The sequence below is a fragment of the Scyliorhinus canicula genome, unplaced genomic scaffold, assembly GCF_902713615.1.
Source record: "Scyliorhinus canicula unplaced genomic scaffold, sScyCan1.1, whole genome shotgun sequence".
Taxonomy (NCBI): Eukaryota; Metazoa; Chordata; class Chondrichthyes; order Carcharhiniformes; family Scyliorhinidae; genus Scyliorhinus; species Scyliorhinus canicula.
Genome location: NW_024055431.1, coordinates 131,351 through 144,232, shown reverse-complemented (window position 1 = coordinate 144,232; position 12,882 = coordinate 131,351).

Sequence of the window (12,882 nt, the reverse complement as noted above, 5' to 3'; positions counted from 1 at the left end):
CCGAGTTGGACTATTTACATACTGCTCTAAAACACTCTCCTGGATGCTCCTTACAAACTGTACTTTGGTGCATGTGACAAATCAAATACGTTTGTCGAGGCTTTGGAGACAGTACAGAAAAGATTTACGAGGATGTTGCCTGGAATGGAGGGCATTAGCTATCAGGATAGGTTGGAGAAACTTGGTTTGTTCTCATTGGAATGACGGAGGTTGAGGGGGGACCTGATAGAAGTCTATAAGAATATAAGGGGCATGGACAGAGTGGATAGCTTTTTCCTTGGTTGCAACGGTCAATTATGAGCGGGCATAGGTTTAAGGTGCAAGGAGCAAGGTTTAAAGGAGATGTATGAGGCCAGCATTTTGAACAGAGGGTGATGGGAGCCTGGAACTCGCTGCCGGGGGAGATAGTGGAAGCGGATACGATAGTGACGTCTTGACAAATATATGAATAGGATGGGAATAGAGGGATATGGTCCCCGGAAGCATAGGGGGTTTTAGTTCAGACGGGCAGCATGGTCAGTGCAGGCTTGGAGGGCCGAAGGGCCTGTTCCTGTGCTCATGTTTAAATCCCTCAGCAAAAGGCAGTGAAGCCCACACATGAACTGAGTCCACAGTTTTGAGATCTTAAAGGAATGTTTTTTTTGGAAAATATTTTAATTACATTTTTAATTTTTCAAAACACAAAAACAAATCCATACAAACAAAATACCTCCCCTTTATTCAACATCTGTCACAGGCAGATTCAATCCCAGATCCCCAGAGCATTAACCTGGGTCTCTGGATTACTCGCCCAGTAACAATACCATTACGCCACTGCCTAGCCACATAGGCGTGGCAGAATATGATGTCTTGCAACTTCTCAAAATTATAAAGTAATTTATTTTTTCAAACAAATTCTGATAGTTCTGCAGTTGTGGAAACATTTTGGTTGATAATGTTATTTTTTAAAATAAAGATAGTCTTTGAAATATAATTACCCAATGCACCAATTCACTAATGATAATCAATGTTCACTACTGAATAATCATGAACTTAATTATTGTTTTGTGCTATGAAATCAATACATAGTTAATTTGGAAAAGGTACAGAAGGTGAAATGGCTGCAGGATGCACATGTTAGAGGTATAAAAGGGCTTCCTTGACCTTGTTACTAATGACAGAATGCACTATGAAAATAACAATTTTAAAACTAAATGTGATTACACATATGTACTGACAGCTTCCTACATTACAACAGTGAATATGTTTGAAAAGTACTCCATTGGCTTTAAAACACTTCAGGAGGTCCAGTGGGAGTGAGAGGTTTTATATAAATGTCCATTTGTTCTAATTGTCCGCAAACTCGGATATATTACAATTGATTTCCTCACCAAAATCATTGATAAAGATTGAGTCTTAATTTTGTGGAATAACATCGTTGACACCACTTTGAATACTCTGTGAAACATGCACAATTATGTGGTTGTGATTTGGAATGCAGTGTCGATAAATGGTGCCAGAATCTCATTGGACTGTAACTTCCAAAAAGGAATTTGATGCATTCTGAAAAAAAAGTCGAACAATGAGATTAAATGGATCGCCAATTGGGCCAAATAGATTCCTCTGTGCTCTAGGAGCCTTGTGTACATGTAAAGGGAGTGGTAACAACCTGGAACCTACTGCCTATGAGGGTGGGAGATGCAGAAATGAGGGAAGGATTTCAACATGAAATTGGATGGGCACTGAGAGAAATAAACCCACAGGGATTTGGGGACAGAACGGGGCAATGGACAGACTGGCTTCCTCCACAGGGAGCTGACACAGTCTCAAAAGGCTGAATGACCCCATTCCCCACCCTCCAGATGCTGTGATCTCAGGAGAGAATTTCAGCTACTCCAGTCACTCCAACTAATTGGAGTCCCTCATCTCTGGTGCCATTCTCGTAAATGTCCTCTACACCCTCTCGAAGAACTTCATATCTTTCCTAAAGTGTGAAGCCCTTATATTGGGTTCCATTGCCGAGGGATAGAATTGAAAAGCACGGAGGAAATGTTCAACTTGTTTAAAACGATGATTCAACGACACTGGGAGCTCTGTCAACATTGATGATCTCCTTTTAGAAAAAGGAAATAGAGGCACTGGATAAGGTGCAACAAAGATTCATAATATACAGAACTGAGAGCATTTAACACTTGGGAAAGGCTGGGGCTGCTTTTTTCTGGAAAAGAGAAGACTGATGGAAGTCTTTGAGATTATGAAGGGATTCAATAATCCAATAGGAATTTCAATAGACACCTCTTTACCCAGCGAGTGGTGAGAATGTGGAACTCGTTACCACAGCGAGTGGTTGAGATGAACAGCATGAATCTATTGAACGTAAAGCTAGATACATACATGAGGGAGAAGGGAATAGAAGGAGATGCTGTTGGGGGGGGGGGGGGGGAGAGATATAGAGGGGTGGGTGGAGGCTCATGTGGAGCATAAATACTGACACAGACCATGGCTAACCTCAGCCAGTATGGGAATTTAACCTGTAATGTTGGTGTCACTCAACACAAACCAGCCATCCAGCCAACTGGGCTAATCGATCCCAGTGTAAATCTGTAATAATTCCTGAAATATTAGTGATTGCCTGTCTCATACTATTTAATATAGTTTGCCAGTGCACCTCAGACAACTTGCCCCTCACACCCTGATAGTTTTCTTCTGTGAGAAGCACCAAGATAAATTAAACAAAAGAACTATGTAACCACCATAGCCCATCTTCATGGCAATGTGGCATGATTTTGGGGCTTTCCAAACAGAAATGGTAATGAAACATCGTCTAACCTCCAAACCCCCTTTTACTCCTTGATCCTATGAAATTCGCAAGAAGGCTCAGAGAGAATCAGCCCAATGGAGACGAAGCCATGAGACCGGCCAGTCCAGCAGAAAGAAACCCTCTGACCTTCCCCATTGACCAACAGAATGAACAAAATGCAGTCCTGGATGTAATTGGGAACAGAAACAATAACAGCAGAATCCAATCCTTGTAATCGGTTGTGAACTTGTTGGTGTCTCAGGAAGTGCGATGAATACAAAATCCCTTCGCACATTGAGAGCAGGTGAACGGCCTCTCCCCAGTGTGAACTCCCTGGTGTGACTGCAGACGGCATAACCGAGTGAATTGTGTAAATAGAGGTGAACATCTTTGAGTTATGGAGGTGACACCCACGCAGACACTTGGAGAACGTGTCTCCACATGGACAGTGACCTGGGGCCAGGATTGAACACTGGTCCTCAGCTCCGTCAGACCGCAGTGCTAACCACTGCGTCACCTAACGATTTAGGAGGGGAAAAAATGCAATATCTCCAAATTTGCAGATGACACAAGTTGCTTGGGAGGGTGAGCTGTGAGGAGGTTGCACAGATCCTTCAGAGTGATTTGGACAAGTTGAGTGAGTGGGCAAATGAATAGCAGATACAGTATAATTTGGGGAAATGCGAGGTTATCCAGTTTGGTAGCAAAACGAGAAGGCAGACTATTATCTGAATGGCCATAAATTAGGAGAGGGAAATGTGCAATGAGACCTGGGTATCCTCGTACGCCAGTCACTGAAGGTAAGCGTACAGCTACAGCAGGCCGTAAAGAAGGCAAATGGTATGCTAGCCTTCATTGTGAGCGGATTCAAGTACAGGAGCAGGAATATCTTGCTATTATTACACAGGGCCTTGGCGAGGCCATACCTGGAATATTGTGAACAGTTTTGGTCTCCTTATCTGAGGAAGGATATTCTTGCTCTAGAGGGAGTGTAGCGAAGGTTTACCAGACTGATTCCTGGGATGATGGGACTACTGTATGAGAGATTGAATCAGTTAGTATTGTATTCGCTGGAGTTCAGAAGAATGGGGGAATCTCATAGAAACCTATAATATTCCAACAGGATTTGACAGGGTAGATGCAGGAAAGAGTTTCCCGATGGTGGGAGTGTATCGAACGAGAGGTCGTGTTCTGAGAATACGGGGTGGACCATTTCGGACAGAGATGAGTAATTTTACCAGAGAGTGGTGAGCTTGTGGAATTGTTACCACAGGAAATAGTTGAGGCCAATACATTGTATGTTTTCAAGAAACAGTTAGATACAGCATTCAGAGCAAAGCGAATCAAAGGATATGGAGGGGAAATCGGGATTAAGCTATTAAGTTGGATGATAAGCCATGATCATTATGAATGGCAGAGCAGGCGTGAAGGGCCAAATGCTCTCATCCTGCTCCTATTTTCTATGTAATCCCTTCCCACACTGAGAGCAGGTGAATGGCCTCTCCCCAGTGTGAACTCGCTGGTGTGTCTGCAGGATAAGCTGGTACCCCTGATGGTGGAGATGTTTGAGGAGGCGATAGGGAAGGGGGTGTAACCACAAACTTTGGGGCAGGCATCGGTTTCCCTGTTGCTGAAAAGAGATAAGGATCTGACGGAGTGTGGGTCGTATAGGCCCATATCACTTTTAAACGTGAACGCAAAGGTATTAGCGGAGGTACTGTCAGGTAGGCAGGAGGAGTGCCTCCTGAAGGTGATAGGTGAAGATCAGATGGGGTTTGTGTGAGGGAGGCAGCTCTTTTCAAACATTAGGAGGGGAAAGAAACAGAGGTGGTTGTGGCAGTGGGCACCGAGAAAGCGTTTGACCGAGTAGAATGGGGGCACTTGCCAGCAGTTCTGGAGCGGTTTGGGATTGGTCCACGATTTGTGGACTGGGTAAAGCTACTGTATAAGGAGCCAGTGTCTGCACAAAAAACATCAGCTCGAGATACTTTTCTCTCCACCGTGGGACAAGGCTGAGATTTCCGATGTCCCCCCTGCTGCTTGCACTCGCGATTCAGCCGTTGGCCATTGCAAAATCACCGTTGGCCATCACGTTAAGAGGGTTTGAGGGTATGGAAAGGGATATTGCAGGGGGTGGGAGGGTGAATAGAGCACAAGGTGACCTTGTCTGCCGATGATTTGTTATTATATGTATCGGAACCAAGTGTGTCAGGAGGGGGAATATTGGAGCTGCTTCGGGTCTTTGGGTCTTTCTCGGGGTACAAATTAAATCTAGACAAGAGTGAGTATTTTGTGGTGTTAAGGCCGGGAGTGTGGGCAGGGGTGGGGGGGCTGCCATTCCGTCGGGCAGGGGTTCACTTTAGATATGTGGGGGTGCAGGTTGCTCGGGATTGGAGGGGGGGGGGGGTCACTGGAGGGTCGGTTAAAATGAACATGTTGCTGTGATTTCTGTTTATTTTCCAATGCCTGCCGACTTTCCTGCCAAAGGTATATTTTGGAGAGTTTTAAGGAAACTTTCCTACAAGTGGAAACATCTTCTCAATGTCCACTCTACCCAGGCCTCGCAGTACCCTGTAAGTTTTAATAAGATACCCCTATATCCTTCTAAATTCGAACGAGTACAGACCCAGAGACTAAATGTGATTCCACATGCGTACTTACATTTCCTACATTACAACAGTGAATATATTTCAAAAGTACTCCATTGGCTTTAAAACACTTTAGGAGGCCCAGTGGTAGTCAGAGCATTTTTGAAATGTACATTTGTTCTAATTGTCCACAAACGAGGATATATTACCAAGTTATTGATAAAGGTTGAGTCTTAACTTTGTGTAATAACCATGTTCTGTACATTAACCTTTTTTTTTGCGTTTAAAAAAAAAAATAGAGTACCCAATTCATTTTTTCCAATTAGGGGGACGTTTAGCGTGGCCAATCCACCTCCCCTGCACATCTTTGGGTTGTGGGGGCGAAACCCATGCAAACATGGGGAGAATGTGCAAACTCCACACGGACAGTGACCCAGAGCCAGGATCGAACCTGGGACCTCGGTGCCGTGAGGCTGTAGTGCACCTGCACGTTAACCTGAAGAGAATCTTGAACAAGGACTCCCAAGTGCCTTTGTACTTGTGATTTCCTCAGCATTTTCCCATTTAGAGAATAGTCTATGCCTCCATTTCTCCTTCCAAAGTGCATAACCTGACACTTTTCCACATTGTATTCCATCTGCCACTTCTTTGCCCACTCTCCTAGCCTTGCTCAGCATTGCTTCTTTTTCTAATCATTTTAAATGAATGCCCTCTGTTTATAATCTTGCCCTAAATATGACTTGGTGGATCAAACGTCTATTGCAGATCCTTAGTTTTAATGCGGTCAACTGCCTTTCCATTTGAGAACTGTTCAATAAAGTTATTTTGAATTATTTGTAGCTCGTGCAGCACATGGAGCAGTGGTTAGCAGTGGGACTACAGCGCTGTGGACCCGGGTTTGAATCCTGGCCCTGGGTCACTGTCCATGTGGAGGTTGCATATTCTCCACGGGTCTGCATGTGTTTCACCCCCACAACCCAAGGATGTGCAGGTTAGGTGGATTGGCCAGGCTAAATTGCCCCTCAATTGAAAATAAAAAATAGTAATAATCGGGTACTCTGAATTTATGTTAAAACAAAGGATTATTTGTAGTTTCTCCACCAATCAGTTTTTTTCCATTATCCTGAAGTGACCTTATTTTTATCGGGAGTTAACTGAAGTGTGTTCCTAACCTCTCATTATCTAAATTTCCATTCACCACTTTTCTGTCCACCTGACCCAGTCCATGGCTTTCTCCCTCATTGTCTAAATCACATCAGCAACTTTTGTATAATCCTGGTGCACACATTTCAGTCTAAATCATGGATATTTCCCGGAAAACTGGAATCCCACTGGAAACAGACGTCCAGGCATCATTCAGTCCCGGATGTGACTAACAGCAGCAACAACAGCTGAATCCAAACCCTGCTGTTGCCTGTGAACTTGCTGGTGTCTGTGTAGGTTGTTTGACTGAGTGAATCTCCTCCCACACACGGAGCAGTTAAACAGCCTCTCCCCAGTACCGCTCCCACATGTGGGCCACACGGTAGCACAGTGGTTAGCGCTGTTGCTTCAAGCTCCAGGGTCCCAGAATGCCTGGCTTGGCTCACTGTGTGTGCGGAGTTTGCACGTTCTCCCCATGTCTGCGTGGGTTTCCTCCAGGTGCTCCAGTTTCCTCCCACAAGAATAAACACGTGTAGATCAGGTGGATTGGCCATGCTAAATTGTTCTTTGTGTCCAAAAACGTTAGGTGGGGTTATGGGTTAGGGTGGAGGTCTGGGCTTAAATACGGTGCTCTTTCCAAGGGCCGGTGCACTCGATGGGCCGAATGCTGTCCTTCTGCACTGTAAATTCTATGATTCTGTTTCAGTGTGAACTCGCTGGTGTTTCTGCAGATTCTGTTCACTTTTAAATCTTTTTTCACATTCAGAACATTTAAAAGGTTTCTGATCAATGTGAACAAGTCGGTGTGTCATCAGGTTGGATAACTGAGTAAATTTCTTGTCACACACGGGGCAAGAGTACGGTCTCTGCCCAGTGTGAACTCGCTGGTGTTGCAGAAGCTGGGATGAACAAATGAATCCCTTCCCACACATAGAGCAGGTGAACGGCCTCTCCCCAGTGTGAGTACGTTGATGTGTCAGTAAATCCTTTCTGCTTTTAAAGCTCCTTTCACAGTCAGCACATTTAAAAGGTCTCTGATCAGTATGGACAAGTTGGTGTCTCAGGAGGTCTGATGACTGAGTGAATCCCTTCCCACACACGGAGCAGGTGAATGGCCTCTCCCCAGTGTGAGTGCGTTGGTGTCTCAGTAAATCCTGTTTACATTTAAAACTCTTCTCACAGTCAGCACATTTAAAAGGTCTCTGATCAGTGTGAACAAGTTGGTGTTTCCGGAGGGAGGATGACAGAGTGAATCCCTTCCCACACACGGAGCAGGAGAATGGCCTCTCCCCAGTGTGAGTACGTTGATGTGTCAGTAAATCAGTTCTGCTTTTAAAGCTCTTCTCACAGTCAGCACATTTAAAAGGTCGCTGATCAGTATGAACAAGTTGGTGTTTCAGGAGGGAGGATGACTGAGTGAATCCCTTCCCACACACGGAGCAGGTGAATGGCTTCTCCCCAGTGTGAATGCGTTGATGTGTCAGTAAATCCTTTCTGCTTTTAAAGCTCTTCTCACAGTCAGCACATTTAAATGGTCTCTGGTCAGAGTGAACCCAACGGTGAGCCCGGAGGTTTGACGAAGCATTAAATCCCTTCCCACATTCCAAACAGGTGAATGGCCTCTCCCCAGTGTGAGTGCGTTGATGTGACAGTAAACTATTTCTGCTTTTAAAGCTCTTCTCACAGTCAGCACATTTAAAAGGTCTCTGATCAGTATGAACAAGTTGGTGTTTCAGGCGGTGGGATGACAGAGTGAATCCCTTCCCACACACGGAGCAGGTGAATGGCCTCTCCCCAGTGTGAATATGTTGATGTGTCAGTAAATCTTTTCTGCATTTAAAGCTCTTTCCACAGTCAGCACATTTAAACGGTCTCTGATCAGTATGAACAAGTTGGTGTGTCAGGAGGAATGATGACTGAGTGAATCCCTTCCCACACACTGAGCAGGTGAATGGCCTCTCCCCAGTGTGAGTGCGTTGGTGTCTCAGTAAATCCTGTTTACTTTTAAAACTCTTCTCACAGTCAGCACATACGGAGCAGGTGAGCGGCCTTTCCCCAGTGTGAATACGTTGATGAGTTTCCAATTCAGACGGGGAATTGCATCCCATCCAACAGTCCCCACATTTCCACGGTTTCTCCATGGTTATTGTCAAGTTATCAGGTGTTGGGCGACACGGTGGCACAGTGGTTAGCATTGCTGCCTACGGCGCTGAGGACCCGGGTTCGAATCCCGGCCCTGGGTCACTGTCTGTGAGGAGTTTGCACATTCTCCCCGTGTCTGCGTGGGTTTCACCCCCACAACCCAAAGATGTGCAGGTTAGGTGGATTGGCCACGTTAAATTGCCCCTTAATTGGAAAAAATGAATTGGATATTCTAAATTTATAAAAAAAAAAAAAAAAGTTATCAGGTGTAGGTGGGATGCAGATTTGAGGTCACTATCAGATCACCCGTGATGTTATTAAATGGTGGAACAGGCTCACGGGGCTGAATGTCCAATTGCTGCTTCTTGATTCCTTTGGTGTGAATGTCCTTATGTCTCTCCAACTTGGATCATCAGTTGAAGCCTGAGTACGGTGTCTCCCTGATGTAAATGCTGCAATTTCTTTTCATGCTGTATGATTGGTTAAAGCTCAGTTCCAGCTGACTGGAAAATTACTTAGATGTCTGTGTCTCGGTACTTTTCCAATCACAGTGATTTTTGAATTTTTTCCCCGAAAGACAAAACAAACATTTCTCCTTCCACGTTGAAAGGCCGGTCCTGATGAATCAAATGACTCTGTCAGATTTCGACATGATGTTTGCATCTGCAAATATTCTGTAAAAGGAGATTACATTGAATATTGTGAATATATAAGACACAAACAGGCCATTCTGTCACAGATTCTGCTGCTATCAATACTCGGCACACATCTCCGACTGTCCCACCTATCAAATCTCAGCCTTTCAGCAGATTTTCGATTCCATTTTCTCTCATGTGCTTGTCCCGTTTCCTTTTGAAAACATCTCAGCACTTTCCTCAACTCATTTCCTTTCTTAAAAAAATAATTTTTATTGAAAAATTTTGAATTTATACAACAACGAACCATAATAAAATACCAAAAATAACAATAATATTAGCAATCATAAACATTTGCCCCACCTCCATGAACAACACAGCATTTTAACAACAACGCAAATTAACACAATATTAAGTTACATAATAGAAACTACAATAAGGAACACCCCTCCCTGGGTTGCTGCTGCTATTGACCAAGATACCTATCTTTGAGCCAGGAAGTCCAGAAAAGGCTGCCATCGTTTATAGAACCCTGTATTGATCCTCTCAGGGCAAATTTGACCCTTTCCAATTTTATAAATCCCGCCATGTCACTGATCCAGGTCTCCACGCTTGGGGGCCTCGTATCCTTCCACTGTAGCAGAATCCTTCGTTGGGCTACTAAGGACGCAAAGGCCAGGACACCGGCCTCTTTCGCCTCCTGCACTCCCAGCTCTACCGCAACTCTAAAAATCACGAGTCCCCACCCTGGTTTGACCCTGGATCCAACCACCCTCGTCCCTGTCACCCCCTTACAGAATTCTTCCAGTGCTGGGCATGCCCAGAACATATGGGCGTGGTTCGCTGGACACCCCGAACATCTGGTGCACCTGTCCTCACCCCCAAAGAACCTACTCTTCCTAGTCCCGGACATGTGGCCCGATGCAGCACCTTAAATTGGATGAGACTAAGCCTCGCACATGAGGAGGAAGAGTTGACTCCAAGGCATCCGCCCAAGTTCCCCCTCCCATTTAGCCTTCAGCTCCTCCACTGACAACTCCTCCACCTCCTGCCTTACCTTATAGATGTCAGACACCTTCCCCTCTCCAACCCACACCCCCAAAAGCACTCGTCCATCGTCCCCCGCGAGGGCAGCAAAGGGAATCCCTCTACCTGTCGCCTAGCAAACGCCTTTACCTGCAAGTATCTGAACATGTTCCTTGGGGAAGCCCAAATTTATCTTCCAGTTCCCCCAGGCCCGCAAGCCTCCCGCCAATAAACAGGTCCCTCAATTTACTGATGCCCACCCATTGCCGCCCGCTAAATCCCGCATCCCTGTTCCCTGGGATGAACCAATGATTGCCACCCAATGGAGCCTCCATCGAGCCCCCTGTTTCCCCCCTATGCCATCTCCACTGTCCCCAGTTTCTTAGGGTCGCCGCCACCACCGGGCTCGTGGTAAACCTCTTAGGGGTGAGCGGCAACGGCGCCGTTACCATGGCACCCAGGCTCGTACCTCTACATGACGCCATCTCCATTCTTTCCCATGCAGTCCCTCCCCCTCCATCACCCATTTACGCACCATTGACACATTGGCCGCCCAATAGTCTCAACTCATTTCCATGGTAATGAGTTGCAAATTCTGAACCTGTGATAAATAATTTTGGCTGTAATGTCCCCTTGGATTTATTCATAGCTTTCTTGTATTTATGACTTGTTGTTTATTGAAATGAAATGAAATGAATATCTCTTATTGTCCCAAGTAGGCTTCAATGAAGTTACTGTGAAAAGCCCCTAGTCGCCACATTCCGGCGCCTGTTCGGGGAGGCTGGTACGGGAATTGAACCGTGCTGCTGGCCTGCTTGGTCTGCTTTCATGTGGGGACTGTGGGAAGGGATTCAAGTCCCCATGTGAGCTGGGGACTCATCACCGCAGTCACACCGGCTACAGACCATTCACCTGTTCTGGGTGTGGGAAGGGATTCACTCAGTTATCTGAGTGAGGATTTACCAGGATGTGGCAGCTGAGCTGGTGAGGAAGTGAGCGGCCTTTAATAAGGCTCAGGCTGTTCTGTGCAAGAAAGGAGTTTGATTCGGGGTGGTTTATCCGGCAAAGCTGCGGGTTACAAATGAGTCCAAAGATTTCCATTTGGAGACACTGGAGGAGGCGAATACCTTTATTGTAAAGCATGGACTGGGGTCCAGTTATCTGTATTGGACAAGATCTACATTCCTGTGGGGTGGGATGGGTGTTGTGATATCCTCTATATAGTTTTTGACATTTTCTGATAGAATCTGTTTTTCTGTGTGGGATGAAGAGAGATTTTCTTTACAAAGCACAACGTACATCTGTGGGGGAGGGCGGGGGGGGGGGGGGTTGGAAATTGAGTCTAGTGAGGAACTGCATTCTGAAGTATGTTTTATCCTCGAAGTGGGCAATATCGTTGTTTTTATTTTTTTGTCCAGAGAGGAGCTGCCCCGCCAGCAGTCAGCTGGTGACTGGTAGTGAAATGGGGGGGGGGGGGGGGGGGGGGGGGGGGACGGGACGCTTTTGGATTCAATTTGTGTGTCTCGGTGGGGAGTTGGTGAAAAATGGGGGAGGGGGTTAGTTTGCTGATGATGACTGTAAAACTGTTTTTGTTTTACTCTGAAAATGTGTGCGCGTGGTGGCCATCTTGGGTGGACCCTTGGCCCGTACTTTTTGAAGATTTGCTGGATAGTCCCTCACGGTGGAAATGGCTGATTCCGTGATGGGGGCTGGTGCAGAGACCCCTGATTCAGCTGCTCACCTGGAACGCCAGGGGATTGGGTGGACCAGTGAAGGTCAAGGGTTTTCGCTCACCTAAAGAATCAAAATGCTGGTGTGGTGTTCTTGCAGGAGACTCACTTGAAATGAAAATGAAATGAAATGAAAATCGCTTATTGTCACAAGTCGACTTCAAATGAAGTTACTGTGAAAAGCTCCTAGTAGCCACATTCCGGCGCCTGTTCGGGGAGGCTGATACGGGAAGGAAAACACTTGCGGGTTAGAGATCAGACCAGACTGCGGAGGGGTGAGCCAAGTGTTTCACTCGGGCTTTGACGGAAGGGCTCAATGTGCTGCAATTCTAATCAATAAACAGATCCCTCTTTCAGTCACCAGGATCATTGCGGACACTAATGGGAGATACGTGGTGGTCAGTGGGTCATTGGCGGGTACATTGGTGGTGCTGGTGAATGGCTAATCCCCTAACTGGGACGATGTGGCATTTGTAAAAAGAAATTGTTGGGATCCATCCCAGACCTGGATACACATAAATCAATGCTTGGCGGAGACTTCACTTGTGTACTGGATCTGGAAATGGACTGGTCCAAGCCCATTCAACCGCTATAAATACACAATAACGGAGTGGAATCCGGACGGACCATCTGGCATGACCCAGGCACTGGACACGATAACAGCAAACCCAGGAAAAAGATAAATAAATCTGTTCCCCATCAGTAAATTGTAAAAGAATTATGGGACGCAGATTTAAGATTGTGAGAAAGATCTACTGGGGAGATCAGAGGTAGATATTTTATACAGTGAGTGATAATGATCTGAACTCAATGCTGACACACAAAGGTCGATAATCTCC